The sequence below is a fragment of the Pyrgilauda ruficollis genome, unplaced genomic scaffold (genome assembly GCF_017590135.1).
Source record: "Pyrgilauda ruficollis isolate IOZ18807 unplaced genomic scaffold, ASM1759013v1 scaffold64, whole genome shotgun sequence".
NCBI lineage: Eukaryota > Metazoa > Chordata > Aves > Passeriformes > Passeridae > Pyrgilauda > Pyrgilauda ruficollis.
In genome coordinates, this window is record NW_024528155.1 from 3,253,730 (window position 1) to 3,276,262 (window position 22,533).

The window sequence follows — 22,533 nt, forward strand, 5'->3', positions numbered from 1 at the left end:
TAGGACAGAGACAGTATTATTGGTCTTTATGCTGTTGAAGATTAGCTTAGTTTACTGAAAACCGTAGGTATTTAGTATTTTTCCTTTAAAGTATCTGTGAGCTGTAGTGTTTTTTTCTATAATTTTCTAAAATAATGACAATACTTCCAGTGTGTGCACAGATAGACCACCTGTATTGTATACACTGTAAGTAAATACAGTTTACTTGGGCACAGGAATATTTCATGTGATAAAAAGTGTGATAGACATGCTAATAGGAATACAGCTACAGCATGAAAATGGAAATAGAGCAATGAAATTTGTAAAGTGTTCCAGTTTTTGTATGAATTACAGCAAGATTTAAAGATGAATACTAATGTGAGGAGAAGCAGGAAGGCAATGTCTGATTTAAATGAAGGACTGTCCAAGCTCTATTTCAAAATGTATGTACTCTGTCTGTGACTGTCAAGCATCCCTTTGTATTGCTGATACTAAATTGTGCACTTCAATATTAGATGTACAGTGAAACTGTATACTATTTTTAATAGTTTGCAAAGGAGACCTGCAAAGGATATTTTCTTAGAAGAAGAATTCTATTGATGCCTTGGAGTGGCTGCCTAGAACAGAGGCTGGACAGGGTTAAGAGACTAAAGCAGACATTTATTAAAGGCCTTTAGTAGGTACACCTTGGGCAGTCAAAAGCCTCTGAAAGGGGCTACACCCAAGATGAGGATGGTGGTCATGGGTTTTTCAGACAGATTTAAGTTTGGTCTATTCACATATCAGAGGTCAATTGTCCAATTACAGCTTCAGGTAATGAAGTCACATTTGCCCATTTTGCTCCCACCCAATTCACTTTTGTTCATACTTTTTGGGGCCTGAGGCTGTGACGATCACCTTGGTTCTCAGGCCTGGAAGGATTGTTTTGTCTGAGCAAACAGTGGGGACAGCTTACTAACACTATATGGAGTTCAGAGTTATACACTAATGTCGATCTGAAAAATATAAAACCTAAAATCCTAAGGCATCACTAGTTCATCACTTTTTCATGATTTACTGTAAAAAGACAGCATGTAATGATAACCTATACTGCATCATTCATGATTCTCATAAGTTGAATTAGAGCAGCTCTCAGGAGAATTAGTTTCTTGTTGCAACTGTACACTTCTACATTTACCCTCTTCTGTCGAAGACTGATCAGGGTAGTAACTTTAATGTGGCTCCTTGTGTGCCATTTATGCACTTACATTTGAATCCAATCCAGAGCTACAGTCCAGTTACCCATGAAATAGCAATGGTGAAAACAAAAATCTTTGTACTTTTCTACCTTCTTAACAGCATAATTCATACTCAGACTGCAGGTTCTGTTTGCCAGAAGTAATTCGTATTAACATCATACATTTGTGAAACTTCTAGTTGGTTGCAACTTCATAATGACTTTCAGCTTATTTTTGCTATGATATCACAGCTTTCTTCCCAATGCGGTAGAATTAGGATTAGATTTTGGGACAGTGCCCCCCAGTGAGGTAAGATTCTATACAAATTCCATCCATTTTATGTGACCTAAAACTAAATTAGGACCAAGAATACTAGATAATTGTTCTGTCTATGGGCATTCCTCTGTGTAACAATGGTAGAGAATATAATCTGAGAAGAAGAGAATTTACTGTCTTAATTCCTATATAAAGAAACACAATATGAATGGTCTACCCAGGTATCCAAAGAATAATTTGTAAAAATGTTGAAGGTGGAACTTAAGAAGCACATTCTCCCTGATAATGTTCTGTGGGAGTATTTCTCAGAAACATTTTCTAAGGATGTTTCCCTCAGGTCTCATGAAATGGCTTGATGGATACCATATGGCAGAAATTCCTCATTTACTGGCAATGCTTTTTGCTACATGTAGCCTGCATTTACTAAAATACTCAGTTAGGCCCTGAGTGAACAGATATTTAAAGGAATGCAGTGGTTCAAGGCTGGAACAGTTTTGTTTCTTGGAATATAACTTTAAGACAATCAAATATATTACCTTTTTTTAATGATATCAACACTGACAACTGGGGAAATCTGTGTGGAGTTACACTGACATTGAGGTCCTCAAGATGTGAGCCCCTCAAGACCTGAATCAGACTTTGCAATTTTTTTTCAAGTTAATCACTACCTATAGCTAGACAGCTATGACTAAGCAATTCCATTGTGAACATTGTATGCTTGGCTAATCCATTGTTTTAAGTAAAAGGGAAGGCAATCCCAAGATGAATGGACTATCTGGATGAAAGCCACCAGGAGTGAAGTCAGCAGAACTGAGCTGACTAAGGTAATTCAGACACTGGGAGATCACATCCAGCAAGACATGGACCACCCAAAAGAGACTCAAATGGAGGGAAGAACTGCTCAAGTGGACTAATTAGGATGAGAAGTCAGAGTTGTAACAAGTAGGGGTTTAAGTACTAACCAATGAGATAGTTCTGTTATCTGTAACCAGAGAATGCTCATGCCTTTGTTAAAATGTAAAAATAGTGTCAAATTTTGGTGATCAGGAACCCAGACTTTTGTGCGTTACCACCCAGCTCCCTACTTTGCACATAGTAGAATAAAAAACTAGAAATACCTCTCCCTGCAATGTAAATTGGCACTTTGTACTGGGTAACAAGCCTGCATTTGGGACAACATTATCACTGAAAGGATATAATAACCAGATAACTTGCTTTGGAGTGCTATACAATGTGATTTCTTTTGGTTTTTTGCAAGGTGTTCTACTAGAATCTTTCTAAAAATGCTTTGGGTGTCAAAAATTAATATTTTTGACATCATAAAATACTTTGGCCAGGCAGTGTGCCGAGCATTGCTCTAAAACTTAGTGACCGTAATGAATCCAGCATATTTCTATAATTAGAAGCCGAGCCTTTACTGTGCAAGTTTTTGATGTAAATGACTCATATAATCTGTGAAGCTACTGCAGAACTGGCAAACAAGGAATTTTAAGAGATGTCATTGGAAAAAGCAAAAATGACTTGATGCTTGCCTCATCATATATAAACATAATTTTCCGAAAAGGTTTTGAATATATTTGCACACAGTATAACTAATGACTAATATCTATCCATGTGTGTCCATGGTGCTTTACAGATGTGATGAAAAAGACTGTGAACAAAAGTTGACCAGGTCCACACACAATAAAATAGAGGGAGGCATAAAAAAGTCTTTAATTTTTTTGCAATTACTCTCCTCATAAACTCCAGTTAATTGTTTTACTAGCTTGATATGAAAACAGGGATTCGGATCTGTGAGCTGCCAAGTGAGGACTGGGAAAACATGCATTTTTACCCTACTGTCTGTTTATCTACTGTGGAGATATTAATCTAAATCTCATTTTAAATCTTTCTGGCTGCCAAATAAGATGGTATGCAAACTATTCCATAAATTGTGCATTTTGTCAAAATGGAGTTGAAAAAACTATTTTATTTCCAAAAAGGGGCCTATGAAAATGCTGGGAACATTTGCAGTAGAAATGCTCAAGTTTTTGTTGGGGGAGGGAGGAGAAATGCCCAACTACAGCTAGCAACTTCTAACATCGAGAGAACAGTTATTGTAGATTTTGCAACATTAATAGTGATAGGGAAATGTTTTGACCACCCTTCCTGTAATCCAGTGGTAAATCTTACAGTATTTCTTCCATAGTGCTTCACCTTGAAGTAGAGTATATTTTACATAAGACAGCTTTTTCCTCTGACTTTCTTTCCTCTTGGAAACACATGGGCAGCCTAGAATACCTTTTGTGTTAATAGTTTTTATACTTGACACCAGTGTATTCTAGTGCACTATAATGTATTTCCTTCTTGAGGAAAGTATCTAGGCTCTCCATAACCAATGATACATCAAAAAAATAGCATATTTAAAATACCTGCAAAGGGATTTAAGTTTAACCTAGTTGAATATACTGTCAGAAGTGTCATGTGGCTCTAGATGAAGTGCAATGCTCCCTGACAGATGAGTACCTAATGCAAAATTTGGTCCAGTTGCTGTTTCATTATATGCTTTTATGCTGCCCACTGCTTCCAGGTAAAAAGAGTCTATTTTAATCAAATTGCAAAATGAGGAGTATAAGTAGACAAATTATCTCCATTGCTGGTAAATCCTCTGTGTGTTCCCAAAGGTGTTCAGTGTGACACTGAGTTTGATGATATATTTGCTCCAAGTGGTGTACAAAAAAGTGATGCGGGCAAGTTTCTGTTTCTAACGTGTTTTTAAAAATACTTTTAAAAAAAGTAAAATGTTTATGTTTACCTATGTTTTAAGGCTTTACAAGACAGCCTCTGTGTGTGTGCATACCTATCACAATATGCTCTGTTTTTGTCCAGTCTTCAGACACATTATAATTAGAGTGGTTCAATAGTAAATCACATGAAGCCCCCTTTTATCAGTAACAAATATGTCTGAAAACATTTATAAAGATTTGAGACCATACGAAAATTCAGAGTCTAATGAACTTGAAGTCACGGAGAAAGTATTAGACCGTACATGACAGAATGTTGTTATGAAGGCGTTATTGCCATAATATACCAGGGAATTTTTATCTAATGTTTGAAGTTTTAGTGCTGTTGGATTCTTGGGTTAAATTTTGTGACTGTGCTAGAAAAATGTAATTGTAAATTGTAAATGCTCTTATATTTTGAAAAGAGAAAGTAAACATTTCCCTTGCCCTCAGTTTTCCAGTCTGTGTATTTCAGTGATGGATATGAATTGTCAAATCAAGGCTGTTAATGTTTTATTCTTAACTTACAATTAGAACAAAAAATGTTCTAATATTTGTTCTAATATGTGCAATTTTAAATATATTAGATCAGAGCTCTTCTTATATTAGGTCTACAAGAGATACACTGTCACACCAAAAGTTCCAATTTATGCTATGGCCTCAAATCATGAACACCAATGGCACAAGTTTGCTATGATGTTTTTTGATAATTTCACATCTGTGTAGGCTGATCTAAATCTCAGTCCCCTCTACTTTCAGTCACACAGTGCCAGCACAGCTGGATGTCTTTCTTGCTGGGTTTCTCACTGTCAAATTTTTGATGTTCTGGCCTGCTAAGCTCTGGAGTGCACCGGTAGCTTTAGGTGAAGTGGAATAATGTATGTGCATCCCACAGAAACATGTGTTTGGGGCTCTGGATGTCGGTGCTGGTCATTAGGTAAGTTAGGATGAAATCCAGCCTCGGTGCAAGAGATGCGGCAGGTCTCTCTGTGTGTTATTTCAGTCACATTGACAGTCGTGGTGCCAGGGTGTGGTAAACATGCTGGCTGGATGACAGGTGTCCACCAAACCCCCTCTGTTGCTCTGATCCTCAGCTGGACAGAGAGAAAATGCAGCAAAAGTCTCATGTGTGCACCTGAGGACGGAAGACATCACTCGCCAATTACCTTCACAGTCATAATAGACTTCTTTGGTAAATTAGTTTAACTTATTACAACTCAAATTAGAGTATAATAATAAGAAATAAAATCTTAAAAACATCTTTCAGCCACCCTTCCCTCTTTTCTGGTCTTAACTTCACCCCAGATTCAGTCCCTCCTCCCCTCCAGTGGCACAGTGTGGTGGGCTGTGGTTATTTCATCACACTTTGTTTTTCAGGTCCTCCCTCCACAGGGGGAGGACTTCTCACACTCTTCCGCAGTGCGTGGTCTCTCCCACAGGAGACAGAAGTCCATGAACTTGTCCAATATGAGTCCCTCCCACGGAATGCAATTATTCATGCACTACTCCAGTATGAGTCCCTTCCACACGGTGCAGTCCTTTGGGAGCAGTCTGCTGCAGTGCGGTTCCATGCCACAGAGTGCAATCCTTCAGGAATGCACTGCTCCAGCTTGGGACTCCCACAGGATCACAAGTCCTGCCAGGAAACCTTCTCCAGTGTTGACCCCTCTTTTCACGTGGCCACAAGTCCTGCCAGGAGGCTGCTCCAGCACAGAGGCTTCCCACAGATTCCCATGCTGCTTCAGGTATCCTCACTTCCAGTTTGGGGTTCTCCATAGGCTGCAGGGGCACAGCTGCCTTACCATGGGCTGAACCTTAGGCTACAAGGGAATCTGCTCCAGCACCTTGAGCACCTCCTCCTCTTTCTTCTTCACTGGCTTTGGTGCCTGTGTGGCTCTTCCTGTCATACATTCTCACTCCCCTTTTCTCTGGCTACAATTTGCTTCTGTGCAATAACTTCCTTCCCTTCTTAAATTTGTTGTCCTGTAATCACTGCCACTGTTGTTGATGGACTGAGCCAGTGGCGAGTCTGTCTAGGAGCAAGGTGGCACTGGAATCATTAGACACTGGGGAAACTTATGGGAGCTTCTTACAGAAGCTACTCCTGTACCTCTCTGCTACCAAAACCCTGCCATGCAAACTGAACACACAGTAACAGCTGTCACCCTGTGCAATTCTGACCTGCGCCCCAGGAGTAAATACTGGTTTTGCTATCAACTGCTGAGTTACTCTTGGACGAGGCCAAAAATAGAACACAAGTCAACGTAAAATTTTCTTTGGGAACTATTTTGTGTTTGTGCATCCCCATGTATAAAAGTATGTATGTATTTTGTGCCTTGAAATAAAACATGTGCTTCTCATTAATTTAAAGTATTCTTCTTTTATTGAGTAACTTCCAACACTTGTATACAGTTTATTTATTTGTTTTTACTTTCTTTTTACACATGCTGTAAGAGTAGGAGTAAATTTTCTAAGCTGTTGCTCTCTACCACTTGAGTTGGTAGCACCAAATATCCATCTAAATGTTTGGATTTCTGTCTGGACTTCTGAAAATCAGTTGGGATTGTCATGAACTTGGCTCAGACCATGACACCTAATTAAAAACTGCTAAGTTAAGGTGAATGGGGGAGCTGAAGTTGCTCCCACCCCAGTACTAGGAGGAATGCTGCCCAGAAATCTGCAGCTTTTGCTGAGAGTGGAATGCAGTCATTATTAGCAGTTTATTGGTTTGTGCCTCTTTTATGTTTTACTTTCTGGTCATATTTCTTTGCTGGTGTGTGCTATGATTTTGATTTTGTTGTGGCCACTTAAGGTAGTCTTTTAACGACACTGGGAGGTTATAACTGTAATATCATCAGGAGCAAAAATTTTGGTTTAGTCATTGTGGGAATCACTGATCGCATGCTAATTTTCCTGTTAGTTATTTCCTAGTCCATAAAACTTTTAAATTATACTGGATTTTGTACAATGAGGACTGCCATTCTGCTGCTTCTGTGTCTCTGGATATATCCAAAGAGAACGGATTATCCCTGATAGGTCTGTTCTTTAGCATAGTGTACCAGATAATGTGCCATATAAATTATTAATTGCCCATATAAATGGATCTAAGTTCTTCCCCATTCCTCTGTATTGCACAATGGGAAAAGGCAGTCAGTGTAAGGTGATTTGTGGAGACTTCACTTGGAAGTAAATTCATCTACTCTGCTGTCTAAAATTGGGAAGTTTCTAGTATAGTAAACACCCAAAATCCATTGTGAGAAAGTAGCTATTCAAGTGTATGATCTTTCCCACATGAGGAAAGGCAGTGAAAACACACAATGTAAATTATTACCTGGAGGCACATTTTTCTGGGTGGTGAATACAGGGAGAATCCAGATAAATAGTCTAGATACATCAGTTTTAGAATATGTAATTGAATGAAACAATCTCATTCTCTGTGTAGATGGCTTTTTACCGTACTCATTCCCCACAGGCTGAGGCAATGAATCTTGCAGCTGCTACAGTTCCAAAGGGCTAATGGCAAAATACATTTAAAGAAATGGATTCAAGTGATGACATTCCTTGCCTTCTAATAATGATGTTCCAAACACAGCCTCTGGCTCAGCAAGTTAATAAATTGTAAGTGCCAGAAGATAGAGTATCTCATAATTTACCCACTTAAACATTATGTGTTCTTAGTTAATATTTCCAATTATTTACCCCCACAAAAATGAACAAGGTTTTCAAATCCTATCTAGTTACCCAGCCCCAATAACATAATAGAAGAGGACACTATGGACAAAGTTCGGCCATCTTTGCATATTTCTTAAAAGCATCTGAATATTTACTGGCCATGGATCCTCTGTACTCCTTTGTACTTTCTTACAAACTTATTGTAAAATATCACCATACTTATTGTTTAGTGCTTTACATGTGCTTTGGATGAGGATAAGTGAAAACTACAAAAAAGCAGCTGACATTTATATCTAGGAAAAAAATATTATTTGTGGCAAGAATGAAGAATACATTTCAACACAGGACTGTGGGAATAAAAAGTACGAAGTGTAAGTATTTTAGGAAGGACAAAAGAGAAGTCACAGAGACAGGATGACTAGGTAATACTTGAGCCTTAGATCAGTAAGTGAGCTAAATAAAAAAATATTTCCTACAGTGGAGACAGATGTTTGGCCATTCCAGAACATTTTCACTGGATCATAACAAACCCTTAGAGAGTAGCATGAATCCCGTCCACAGACAGAGCAAAATATGAGGCTGAGGGAGGACTGGATGCTCAGAGACAGCCAGAAATAGTAGTGGCACCTGAGGGAAATGAGTGAAATACTTCAGTTTCTTCAGTCCAGTTGTTGCAAGGTTTTTTGCTGATTTTTTTTTTTCTCTTAATAAACTGTGGGGAGAACTTCTTTGATGGACAGCACTGCTCCATCAGGCTGACGAAGAGGCATCCCTGTTTAGTATAGATCAATTTTTTATCAGCCATGCAATAATAATTGAAGTGAGAAATATTTCCCTGAGATGAATGGCCTTGTAGGTGGGCTGGTGGCCTGAGTCACAGGCAGTGCCTATTTGCCTTACCAGATCATTACACTTAGTTATGCCCTATGCTTCAGTTATCGCTCTTGTTAGAAGCAGAGTATGGAAATAAACATCCACTGGGGCCATCCGCTGTTAGTGGCCACAGGCTGAGCTTATTGACCATGTAAAAATACACCTACATTAGAATAACGGATATCTGTATGGAGACAGAATATATTTTCACTGCCAATTCAGTATTCTTCTGTGGATTTTATGATGTAAGCATGAGTCACTTCACCACGTTTGAACTGTCTCTCAGTGTATTATTGAAGGAATATATTTTGGCATAGATCTCTCACTATAGTGATACAATTTTTTAAAGAATTCCAGCTTTTTAAACTTATGATTTTATACTAGCTCTTACAGAGTATTTGTCCTACTTGCTTTATACAAATATTTTTTTTTACATGAACCTTTAATTTTATCTCTGCTTCAATTTTTATAGTAGGACAAGGGACAGATGAAATCTAGTAAATTGAAGAATTGTCTATAACTCTTGATATTATCACATACTCACAAATAGTAATTCAGTGATTCATTTTGTTTCTTGTGCAAATAATTACATGGTCAAAAGCATTTATTGAAACTTTAATGAATTTTTATTTTGATATATTAGAAATGGCCCTGTGCCAAAATCCCACGAAAGAACTGGATATACACACAGGAAAACTGAACAAGATCTATATTCAAAGTCCAAATATTACCTATTTTATGGTGCAAACCACGACTGTGATCCGAGGCTCATTTCCCTTTGGAATTTTTAAAACTAAAATTATTGTATAGGTCTCATCCTTTACAACAGTAACAGCAAAATGCTTTGGAAATTAAACAATGTGTTGGAAATTAAAAATGTCAACACTTTGAATCTGTTTTTCTCAGGTTATTTTAAATTCAAGGTGTGCCAGTTGCTTTGACATTTTCACTATAATCTGAGCAGCGAAAATTTATCTTGTAGACCCTTTGATGTGTTCTGGTGAATATTTTTAATGGCATTAGTACTTTCAGACAGATCATGCAAAAAAGAAACAGCTGTCCTACCAGAGCTGTCATAGAGAGAACAGTGGCTCTGTAAAGATCACTTACTTCCATAAGATATAAAATGTATTCTGGAAGCAAAGAGATTATTATTACTGTTATTTTTCCTAAGGGAAAACTGAGAATATTCATCTGTGGGTTTTATTGCTGCACAGAATCATAGGATGGTTTGGACTGGAAGGGACCTTAAAGACCATCCTGTACCAACCTGTCTGCCATGGACATTTTGCACTAGACCAAGTTGCTCAGAGCTCCATCCAGCCTGGCCTGAACACTTCCAGGGATGGGGCAGCCACAGCTTCGCTGGACAACCTGTTGCAGTGCCTTACTACCCCCACAGTAAAGAATTGCTTCCTAATATCTAATCTAAACCCATCCTCTTCCAGTTTAAAGACATTCCTGCTTGATCTATCCCACTATGCCCTTGGAAAAAGTCCCTCTTCAGCCGTCTTGTAGCCCCCCCTTAGCACCTTACTAAAAGGTGCTCTCAGGTATCCCTGGAGCCTTTGCCTGTCCAGGCTGAACAACCCTAATTCTTTCAGCCTGCCTTTGAGGGCAGAGGTACTCCAGCCCCTGGATAGTTTTCATGTTCCTAGTCGGACTTGCTCAAACAGATGTGCGTCCTTCCTCTATTGGGGCCTGCAAAGCTGGACATAGTAGTCCAGGTCTCGTGACAGTGGAGTAGAGGGGTGCAATCTATCCTTGTGTGTGTTCATATTTGTGTGTAGGCATATGCAGACATACAAAAGAGAAGGAAAGCCATGATCAAATACAGACAATGTGCAAAATAGAATTCTTTCACAACCTAACCTCATAGAAGCTGAAGGGTGGTGTTTTATGAGGTTTACTTAGCTTATCTACAGACCGGGCAGATACAGAAAACTATTTTATTTAGAAAATTATTTATTCCTCAGTCTTATGAATAACATCAATAGGACAAATCTGTTTGATTTGCTTTGGCTAAAAATATTACTGAGGGGAATAAAATTCTTTATAACATTAAGGCTTATCTGCTTTGGTTTGCACCCTGCTTTTCCTGGGTCTTTCTTTGTGGTAACATCACAGAAATACAGTTATGATTTTCACCTGAGGGATAGGTGACAGAAAGCTAATGTTCTTGTAGCAAAAGTATGAGGAGAAAATAACTCTGATACAGATGTAATATCTGCAGAGGTGTTTCTAAATTGACACCATCTAGAGGTTTATATGGTGGCTCTGTTATTTTTTGGGGATAGGTAATTACAGAGAACTAGACAGTAAATATACAGAGAAACTGTCTAGAATTTAAAAGTGCAATGGACAGATCTCAAAGACCAAAATGCCATCCAGTGTCCTTTTATTAAGAAATACAAAAAGGACATAATTTCTGATAAACAATTTTTAGAAATAAAAGAAGTTGTATTCAGCAAAGATTTGGAAGCAACCTCTGGAACATCGCATTTTAAAGGAAGAGAAAAATAGAAGCTAGGAGCATGACAGAAACAAAAAAAAAAATTCAACAGAATTAATCTGCCTTAATCTAGGATCCAGTTGTAATTTGCAAGAATAATTCTCTTTGCTAAAGTGTGTTCATGTCTGTATTTGCCTCTCTCTGAAGCTCAAAATATTATTTGAGGTCCATTTCTGATGATTGTGTCTTGCTTTTCCCTTGGTTTTAAAGTCCTTTGAAATTCAATGGACTTTCTGGTTTGACTTGTCCCATACTGAGTTCTCTTAATACTCCTTTTGAGAGCTGAGGAGCAGCCCTACCTGGTTACACATCTTTTACTTAACAGGAGAGTAGGAGACACATCTTTTATTTAACAGAGTTTCTGGCCTGTATAACTTCTCTAAAAAGTGCCAGATGGTTGAACCCACATGTACATTCCACCCCATTTCCTCCTCAAGCAAGAGTAGAGTTTAAATGTCTGCAACAAGTTTACTGTCAACATTGAGTAGGTTTTCACACATTGTGGTTTGTGGAAGCCTACCCAGCACCAATAGTAGATCTCCACTGCCTGATGTACTGCGCTCTTCACAAGGAAAACTGCTGGTGCTGTAGGACCATTGATTTTCCAACATTCAACACAAGGATTAAGTGTAAGAAGGGTATATTTAGGTTAGATATATATTTTTTCAATAAATATAGGTAATGAAGCATGGGCACAGGCTGTGCAGAGAGCTGGTAGGTACCACCTGTGTGGAAACATTAAAGGTCAGGCTGGATGGGTCTTTAGGTAATGTGATGTAGTTGAAGATATGTCAGCTTGTGGAAGGGAGCTAGACTAGGTTACCTTTAAATGTTCCTTTCTAACTAACCTCTTCCATGATTCTTTGTTTTTTGTGATTATGGTTTTAAACATAATTTCTGTAGCATCAAGTTACAAAGGAATGACTCTAATTGACGATTCTATTTTTGTTTTAGTAGGGTCTATCATAAATTGAGAGCAAGCTTTACCAACTTCATGACTAAGCAGTTTTACCTACATCTGTCCTTTATACATTGTAGATGCTGGTCCTTTAAAAATGCTGTGAAAGAGGAGCAAACTGACACTGAAGTTTTCATTCTTCATTTATATTATTATTGAAATGCCCACATCTACACTGTATTAAGCATAGAGGAAGGTAACATCCCTGGCTCATTTAGTATGTTGTCTAAACAAACAGGCAAAATTACACATCCTGGATGACCAAGCATTAAGGTATGATGAATTCAACTCCTAACATGGGTGCTTTTCTGAGGTGCTTGTTGGAAGGCACAGTTAGCACACCTGAGCTGCGGAGTGCTTCTGCTCGGTGAAAGCAGGTTTAATTCATTGTGTATTCTGGCCTAGCTCCATTCATGGAGCTCACTAATTTCAATAAGACATGTAGAACTGGGCCAGAATATGCAACAAGGATTCACACTTCAGATATTATAGGGCTCCAGTCTGGTGCCTGAAGTGTGTCGCATTAGGCTGCTGCTTCTTAAAACAATGCAGAAGAATCTGTCTTTACTCAGGTAGCAGGCATATTTGGTAAAACTTTATTAACGTCACATATTTATCCTCTGTGGATTTAAAAAAAACAAACATATAAATATGTATATCCTGCATAAAAAATGACAAGCCATGTAATTTCATTTAAACTATAACAGAGATGAAACCACACCTGTGGCATTTTCACCTAAGGCACTTGTCTGATAAATGAAGAATAAAGCTAAAAGCCATCAAATTCTTGCAATCTGAGGGACAGTCTGATATTTGTAACTTCACTTTTTTTTCTGTGTCCTAAAGAAAAAAGTGTACTAATTTAATGAGTTAGCTCTGCCATTGGCTGATTGAATATAGTAAGTATACTAGGTCCTAAAATGTCTCTGCTGGAATACGTTACTGAGAACTGGGACTTCAGCTTAAAAAATATCAATGAAAACTAAAACTGAATAACAGCAGAAGCAGCCAATCAATATGAAGGATTTATTCCTGAGGCTATAAGATGCATCCAGGACAGGAGACTAGAAGAAAGACATCTACCAGTGAAACAGACAGATTTCATTTTGCATAAGCAAAACCCTTTTCCTTCTAAGATCTAGACCTCTACTTGGATCTTTGTCAAAGGCTTTGCACCTGTGCTATTCATGCTTTCTCAGCTAAGATGCTTATAACCTGGTCAGGTTAACACACCTGGTCAGGTTAACACGTCAGTCTCATCTTATGGCCACTTACAAAAGAGAAGTGCTTTACCAGGGGTGAAAATTCCACCAGTGTCAGCAACAAAATGCTGCTCACTGAATGAAAGAAAGAAAGAGAATGCATTTGTACCAAAAATAACCACTGCAATATAAAAACTATTTTACTTTAACTACATGCACTTTGCAGAGTCATTTACATATGTGTGAAGAGGTATTAAACTTTCTATACATGAGGTACAGAATTTCAAGCCTTTTTTTATATGTGTGCCATTGACCACAAAAACACAGTAAAATAGAAAATTAGTGAAGAAGCACAACTCCCCTAATTTGATTTTCATCCTTCCTTCAAAGGCATTTTGTACTAAACTATTCAAGATTTATTCTGGACTAAGTCTGTATTAAGTCATGCTTTTTTACCATCCAGTTTTAAAACAAAATAAAATACGTGTACTGTCCTAAAATATGGCAGTTCATTCCCAGGTATTGCTCATAGGCAGCATTGTACTGGGGCTTCTACCCTGATGTCAAAAGAATAAGAAAGACTGAGGTGTTAACCAGCTTGCCTATGCAACAAAAATTTCTCTCAGGTGGATGATCTTTCAGGACTCTTACAATGAAAAACAATCTCTGACTTTTCTCTGGAAAACCATGACATGACACCAGAACAAGTGGAATTTGAAAGAAAAGAGTACTCAAGTTTCTCAACATCAAATTCTTCCATCAGCATTCAAAACTCCCATGAAATTGAATCCTGACTTTCAAAACACTGTCTTGTTTGGGCAAGTGTCAGGAAAGTACTTTTAGCAGTTGCCAGGATTGTTTTTTTTAAAACTATATTTTTAATTCCTTGGGTAGATGAAGAATATTTATGAAACTGCCTTGACTTACACCAGTTGTCAATAATTTGTCAATATTTAACATTTCAAAGGATTATATGGTAACTCAGTAGAAGGGTAGCTGGTGTAGCTAAGATATCATTGTGCTGGTGAGTACTGGTCATTTTATTTCCTTAAACTTCTTTCTTTCTCATCCTGGCATTGAGTCATTACTGTGGTGGTGCTGTCTCCAATGTATAATTTAAAGCATTTTCACTTGCAAACATTCCAACTTAGTACATGACAATACAGCAGTCATATATCTACTAGAAATTCAAGCACATGCCCATTAATTTTAAAGCTATTTTTTTTCTCTGAGATTTCTTACATCATAACTCTTAAACTCCTGAAGAATTGCCGTGAAGAGAGCAGGAAGTTGATTTATGTATTTCACCAATGTAATCACGGAAATTTAGACATCAATTAAGTAACATGAGAATAAACAATTCTTCTAACTAAGGACGGAATCATTACTTATGACTTATGACTCCTGTGACTTTTATTAGTATATGTTTAATTCAGACTGAGAAAGAGGAAAACCTGTCTTCATTCTTTGAAAGAGACATGGAAATTAATAGGAATTAATCAACTGATAAATCTGGATGGTTTTGTACTATCATATGTAATGAAGATTGTACTACAGAGAGGAGCAGTAAAAGTTCTACCACGAAGTTTTTTGTCACTGCAGTAACTGTGGATATATTTACACTCATTCACAAATGAGACTCCCTTATTGACAACAAGTCTGATAAGCTATGACTTTAAAATCTGATTCCATAATATAGAGGTTTTACTGAAGTTTGTACTGGAAAACACAGAATTATCTTGATGGCCTTACAGGCTAATCTGCTGACATATCCGATCAGTGTGACTAGCAGAAAAAATATGTCTTTCTTTTGGTTTAAAAGAGATATCCTGCTATTACCTAGAGCCTAAAATATGAATGATTCTTCTGGGAATGGTTTTAGACTCCTTTCAGGAAAATTGTGAACATCACCCTTTTATTAGATAAATGGTCCTGAAGCTTATCTTGCTGAGTCTTTTTTTTTTAAATACTCTGCTAGGGAACTGGTACCAAATATCTACATTTAGGACTTGAGACCCTTGTGGGAGAATGAATTAGACCAAATCTACTTCTGTCTCTATTATAGGTACTGGTTTTTTAAAAGTAGCTGTAAGTTTAGCTACTGACAAAAGACATTGTCTTGATTTTGCTAGTAATTCACCATCCATCAGCACCAGCAAAGGCCAGAGGTATGGAACGAGAGATCAGTGGAGCCAGCCATCCTAGATCATACTATTGAGTCAGTCCCCTGGTATCTCATCTTGGGGTGACATGTTAGTTAATAAATCCATCTGTTCTACATCCACAGAGCTAGAAAAACAATCATAATAACACATATCTCATTCACGAGTACTGCAACTCCTCCTCCTAACAGAACAATACATTACTCTACATGTCAAGTGTATGTCCTGGCTGTGCCATGAACTGCCTTGTCTCCACTGATTCCCATCTGTGTGTCGGGAGAGCCTGATATATTTTGCATGAGAAAGCTCAGAGGAGAGACATTACTGAAAAAGGAATGCTTTTCTGAAGTACTTTTGTGCTGTAGCAACTTGTGGTTTAGAATCAAGATGGAGTTCAAGCTGATTAACTTGACAACTCTCCTGTTTCTGAATGATCCCTTGTAACTGCTGTAAAGTTCTCACAGTTTGCTGCTGAACAACCAACAGGCTTTCTTTTTGAGCCATTATTTCAAGTAGGTGGAAAAATACAGCCAAGCAGCCTTGTGATTACAAAAGCCTTTCTTTCTTTTGTAAACAAGTCACAAAGAGCCTCCTACTACAGTTACAAAGGGAAATATATAAATGAGAATTTTTAGATGCAGGAAAGGTCTCCTGTTGTTCCTGAATACTTATCTTACAGCTCAGAAGTGGGTAACAACTGGTTCTGCCCCCATCTATACTACCTTTCTAAAAAATTCCATTTTTTGTCCATCCAGTTTGAGCTGGAGGTAGATAACAGCTTAAATAGACTCTCCTTACAACCCCAGGAATCTGAACTGCGGACTAAGAAGCAGGAATGCTTGCATGAAAACCGCCTGCTTTCCTGCCCTTGCCCCTCTTCTTCTGTTGCTGGGAATTCTGGGTGTTCCAGCTGAGCCACCACGCAGATTTCTCAAACCTCTCATTCATCCACAATCAGATCTATTGAGAAACTGACAGTCATCCTTGGCAGAAGAATAATGAAGCCAATCTTCAGCACAATGTGTCTGAGATCCACTGAACAACCAGTGCTTCTGCGTGGTGGGTGGTACAGCTGCTGAAGGTGCCCCAGCGTGCTCTCCAGATGTGCTGCCAGGTTCAAAGCTCAGGTACAAAAAGAAAGATGGGGGAAGAACTAGCTTTTGCAACAAGCAAGTTCATGCATGTAGGGTTTGGAAAAACACTGTTAAGAAGCAGCATAATTAGAAAGTGGCTGTGAAATAAAAGAGCTGCAGTGCAGTTTTCAGGTTATAAATCAAAGGTTCTCATCAGAAAAAGACCAAAATGTACACTGACTGGTTTTGTGAGATACCTTGGCCATGAAATTAAAGGCTTATCCCATATGGGGATAGGAAGTTCCACCTGGGGCTATCGGAATTTCCTTCTCCTGGGAAGAAGTAAAGTTTGCAAATGTTTTTGGATTACATGGCAGAAATTCCCCCACTGTAGTATTTCCCATGTTTTGTTCTAGTTTCTGTACTGAAGGCATCATGTTGTCCACATTACATTAGATTCAACATTACTCACCCAGCTATTTTAAAGGTGTACAGCCTGGAGGACAAACCCAAGATTTCAAAATATGTAGAGATATATTCCACTACATGCTGGCTGGGCTTTGTTGTGATTTAAGAATTCTAAGAGCACAAATAGGAAGAATTTCAGATTATTCTTTAATCACCTGATTCAAAGAGCAAGCTGTAAACAAAAACCAGCCATATCAACCCAGTCACAAGGGCATTCACCATTACAGTTTGGATGTTGATGCTTTGTAAGGAAAGCTTTGCATATGCAGAGAAAGAAAAAATAAAGAAAGAACACTACTATTAGAGAAACAGTTAAACTCTGTTTACTTAATAAAGGTCCAGTGAGCACCTCACTTCACCAAAAGAGAAACTCAGTTCACAACTTTAAAAGTCAGGATTCTGACAAGAACAAACAGCCAAAGGGAGAATCAAGTGGGAAGAAAATGTTCTGAGTCTTGGTGGAAAAAGCAAAGAAAAGGTAGGCAACTTATCTGAGTAGTCATTAGTCAAAAGGGATAGAGAAATCAAATAACATTAGCAGCAGTGTGTTAAAAGAGCTGTACATTTGAAGCAAAGCACAAGACTGACTAAACCTTGCAAATCTTTAAATCTAAACGTGATTCAACAAAAAAATGAGCTGGATACTGAAAAGTGCAGAGGTGACCTAAATCATCTTAATTCTGCTCTTGTGTTACCAATCTATATTCATAATAATCTACATTGATAGTAATCTACATTGACAGTATATAAGACAACTTCAGGAAAGGACTCGCCTGAATTAAAAATTTCTGTCTAACCACTAGTACTGGTCACCACTGACCCCTGATTGGAGCACTCAGGCATTATGAAAATACATGTAATAATCATTAATAAGTATTTTATAGAGCACTAACTACATTAATGTAACTAATTAATTACATTATAACTTTTCACATCAGAACGCAGCAAATACTCTGATTCTCTGAATACATACATGTGCTTTACAATGCCAGAGCAGCACAAATATTTTGCCATTTGAAGCCTCTGTAACATTACAGTGTTTCTTCAAAGGCACAGTTATTGGAGCGAGAGTGACAGAAGTACTTGTGTACTGTTCTCTGTACTGTTAGTGGCACAGCCACTGTGTAGGTAAAAGCTCCCTGACTTTGCTGTTCTTTTGCTACTGATAGGAGAACTCCTCCAGACAATTCACAACCTGTCACTGCATGTCAGTGGTCCAATTTAACTGACTGTAAACACTCATGGGAGAAAAAAATAGGTGGTTTCCAGAAATCACTGACGTAAAACTGTCTCATAAATTAAATGGTCTGTCAGGATGGTTTTAAGGCAACTTTGAAGTTAAAGGTTCATTCATATCTGAAATCAGAGATACTACATTTTAAAAATTCAAAACGAGTAAGACTGAAATAGTATTTCAGTGCCATAGAAATGCTATGTTTTCTTCCTATGATCACAATTTTCACATTTCAGTGAGTAGATAGAGGAGGCTATCTTTGTGTCTACTGTACCGCAGAATTTTGCTAACATAGTATGTAAAAATCTGTCAAAAATTAAGCTTTCTTTTCTCCCCCACTCAGAGAAGATGTAGTAAATCTACTGAGAGGTCTGTATTGCCAGAAATAAAAGATTTAAAGATGGGGTTTGCCAAATTACTTTTAAATTCTATCACTCTTCTGTTGGTACACACACACTATTGAATGTTTTGAAGTTCACATAGGAACAGGCGAGAGACATCTGCTGTTAAATGGCCTGGCCAATTCATGTTTTTATATGACCATGAATCACACAGCAAAAACTGAAACATCCATTGACACTATTCTTTATCAAGAAATTTTAAGTAAATTATTTTGCCAATTTTATTTTGTTGCCATTATTGTTAGTTGATGCTAATTGGGAAAAATAACTGTTGTAAAGGGTACTCTGGTGTATTAAATACCCTTCAAATTCTGCCGAGTGTAAAGAAGGGATGAGAAATCCCTGATGTAAGCATGTGCTATTTAAAATACTATTCAGCTTTGCAGTGGACTTGACTAAATAGGTCTTGGGAAGAAACACTTGTTCTGCTGAAATATTTAGACTCCGATTCTGGTTTGTTTTCTTTTTTTTCTTTTTAAGAAAAGATCTTTTTTTAGAAAACTCCCATTTCAAATTACTTTACTGCTTTTTAATTTGTGTGAAATACAGACTTAATGAGTAAGGGGAATTTCTTGTAAGAGATATAGGCTTGGGCTATAAAAATAATTCAAGCAAAGTACAAAGAAATAAAATGTATATATCTGAATAACTCATACCATGGGATCCATTAACACTTCTCTACAGAATTGTTTTAGATAGATGGCTAAAAATTTCTGTTGACCTATGCACTATTTTGTATTATCTTCAGGAGAGCTATGGCTGGTGTTCTGTCCTCCAGGGCTTTGAGATGAATCAGAGGAGCATTCAAAAAATAGGGCAATAAAATTCATAAATTATTTCAAAAGGATCAAGGGGATTAATTGAAAGAATAGACAGCACTTTTTTAAGAAGTTGAGAAGAATTTTACTTTATGTATTTCCCTGTCACATCAAGCATGAAGTTGAACAGTATAATACTAAACCTCTCAAAATTATCAAGAAACCTTATTATGGGCTAATAGTTGAGTTTGGTGCAGTCATTACAGCAATATGTTTGCTGTAATTTTCAAATGTTAATGCTTTTCATGAAAATTGTTATGTTGTGATAGTGCCTCTTCTTGTATCAAGGTTTTCTGCTTCACAGGGGATCACAAGAGATCCAGAGCATCCACTAACTTTCATCATCATTTTTGGGTATTGTATATCTCTCAGATTACTTTCTCATATAATTTCCAGTCACGGCATAGTTACTGGCTGAGAATTCATATCCATTCTACACTGCTTGCACCTCCCACCCCACACAAGGGCCCAGTCACATCCTAAGGCACAGAACATGCTGTACAAATGCTCAGCCTCAGGGTTTTAAGCATTTTTGCGTGGTCTCCTGCAGTGGGTGTCAAAGCTCGAGGGACTTTTTACAAAGATATGGAGTGACAAGACAAGAGGGAATGGATTTAAACTGAAAGAGACTTTGATTAGATATTAGGAAGAAATTCTTGCTTGTGAACCTGGTGAGGCATGGGAACAAGTTGCCCAGAGAAGCTGTGGATGCCTGATCTCTGGAAATGTTCTGGGCCAGGGTGGACAGGTCTCAGAGCAACCTGGTCTAGCAGGAATTGTCCCTGCCCATGACAAGGCAGTTGGAATGCAGTAATTTTTAAAGTCCCTTCAACCATTCTATGATTCTATGTGATTCTGTGATATGCAGTGGAGAAAGACTGATTGACCTTCAAATTGCTTAATCTGGGTTACAGAAAAAATCTCAAACAACATTCTCCACAGGCGGTCAGCTTCTGCAGAAGATTCCCTTTATGTAACGTTTATGCTACAGAACATTGTTTTCCTTAGTTGTAGACATAGGGATTATGTTTGTAGATAATATATATGTAAATATCTTTATTTACATATATATAAATAAAATTGAGATATAATATCTGAAGTTAAGACTTGGATTAAATATTTGATGAAATAAAGCCTTTGGTGTCTTGCATTTTTCAAATGCCAGTGTTTGCAGACAGCAAGTGACTGGTTGGGGCCCTTCTTGCACACCTTCATTATCCTGCAACTGACACAGATTATTTTTGAACCATCCAATGGAATTCTGCATGATATAGGACAGTTTTCATTTTTTAACCGACTAATGCAGGGAGCATCTGAAACGTCCAGTTTTGCAGAGATATTATGACAGCAAATGTCAATTCAGAAATCTGTATCTAATTTTCAAGTTAGAAAAATATAACCACAGTAGATTTATGTTCATCCTTAACTGCTTCTGTCTTATAGAAACCATATATATATTTTATAATTTTTATATTTATATATAAAATATTTTTAAAATTTTACATTTATTTCCCTAATTTCAGAAAGGACTGCAATTATAGGATGGAAGTATACAAGCCCATTTATTTGAATTAGCCTTGTCACAGGGAACCTAAAACACTTAGGAATATGCAAAGTGCAAGTGAGCTGATAATTCCATTATAACTTCAGTCTGTAGGAAACCAGCAGGACCAGCATTAGCACCTGACATGTCACCACTGACTTGGCTCTAAACAAATATAATCTTTAAAGCCTTTACAAAATGGTTTGTCCTTACTGCAGACTTGACCATCCTACGACTAGCTTTCTGACACAGACCAGTTTGTGCTACAGGTGGATTTAATCTGACATTTATGTCATGCATATACACACACACATATGCACACACACACACACACACACACAGAGTAATGGCAATAATCAAAAGCAAGGCTGCAAATTTGGTTCAGCCATATGTTTTTCATGTACTAACTATACCCTTTTTGTTGCCGTATCACCTATGGGTGGGAGAAACCAAAATCACTTGATTTAATTAAGGACTGTATAAACCAGATGGGTGGTTTTCTTGCTTATACCTTCTTTTCTTAATTCACAAGAATGCACAAACCCACATCCAGAGGAAACTATCAGTGTGCCAGCCTGACCAGTGTCCTGCAGGCTGTGTGCCAGCTCTTATTACTGCAAGACATTGCCTGCTCTGTGAAGGGGAGGATAAGATTGCACCAGAAGTATGTAAAAGCACTTTTTTACCTTCTAAATAGGGGTGCAAAGGAAGCAGACACCAATTTATGGGTCACAGCCAGTGGAAGAAAGTCCAACATATCAAACCTGATTCCCTTTTATGACAAGGTAACCCACCCAGTTGACAAAGGGAAGCCAGTGAAGGTGATATCTTTGGGTTCAGAGCTTTAGATACTGTCTCTCTCAGAGTGTCCTTCTGGATAAGATATTCAGTGCTCAGCTGGATAAACACAGCATGCAACAGATGAGCAAATGAGAGGAAGAGGAGGGGCAGACACTGATTTCTTCTCAATGGTGATGTGAGGGAACAGCCTGAAGTTGTTTCTGGGGAGGTTTAGGTTCAGTATTAGAAAAGATTGTGGTTGGGCACTGGAACAGGCTCCCCAGGGAAGTGGTCACAGCAGCAGCCTGACAGAGTTCAAGAGGTTTTTGGACAATGTTCTCAGGCAAATGGTGTGACTCTGGGGAAGGAGCTGTGCAGGGCCAGGAGTGGGGCTTTGATAATCGATGTGGATCCCTTCCAACTAGTGATTCTGTAATTCAGTCTGGGCTTATCAAGGTTATTTAGGAGAATAACCTCCCTAAACCCACAGGTAGGACCTCTTTGGAGGCAATGGATGCATTGCTCATCCTGTATCTGAAAGCAGACTGGGAGGCACCTTCATAGCCAGCTGTGATCGATAGGAAAAGCTGTCTTTGGCATGTT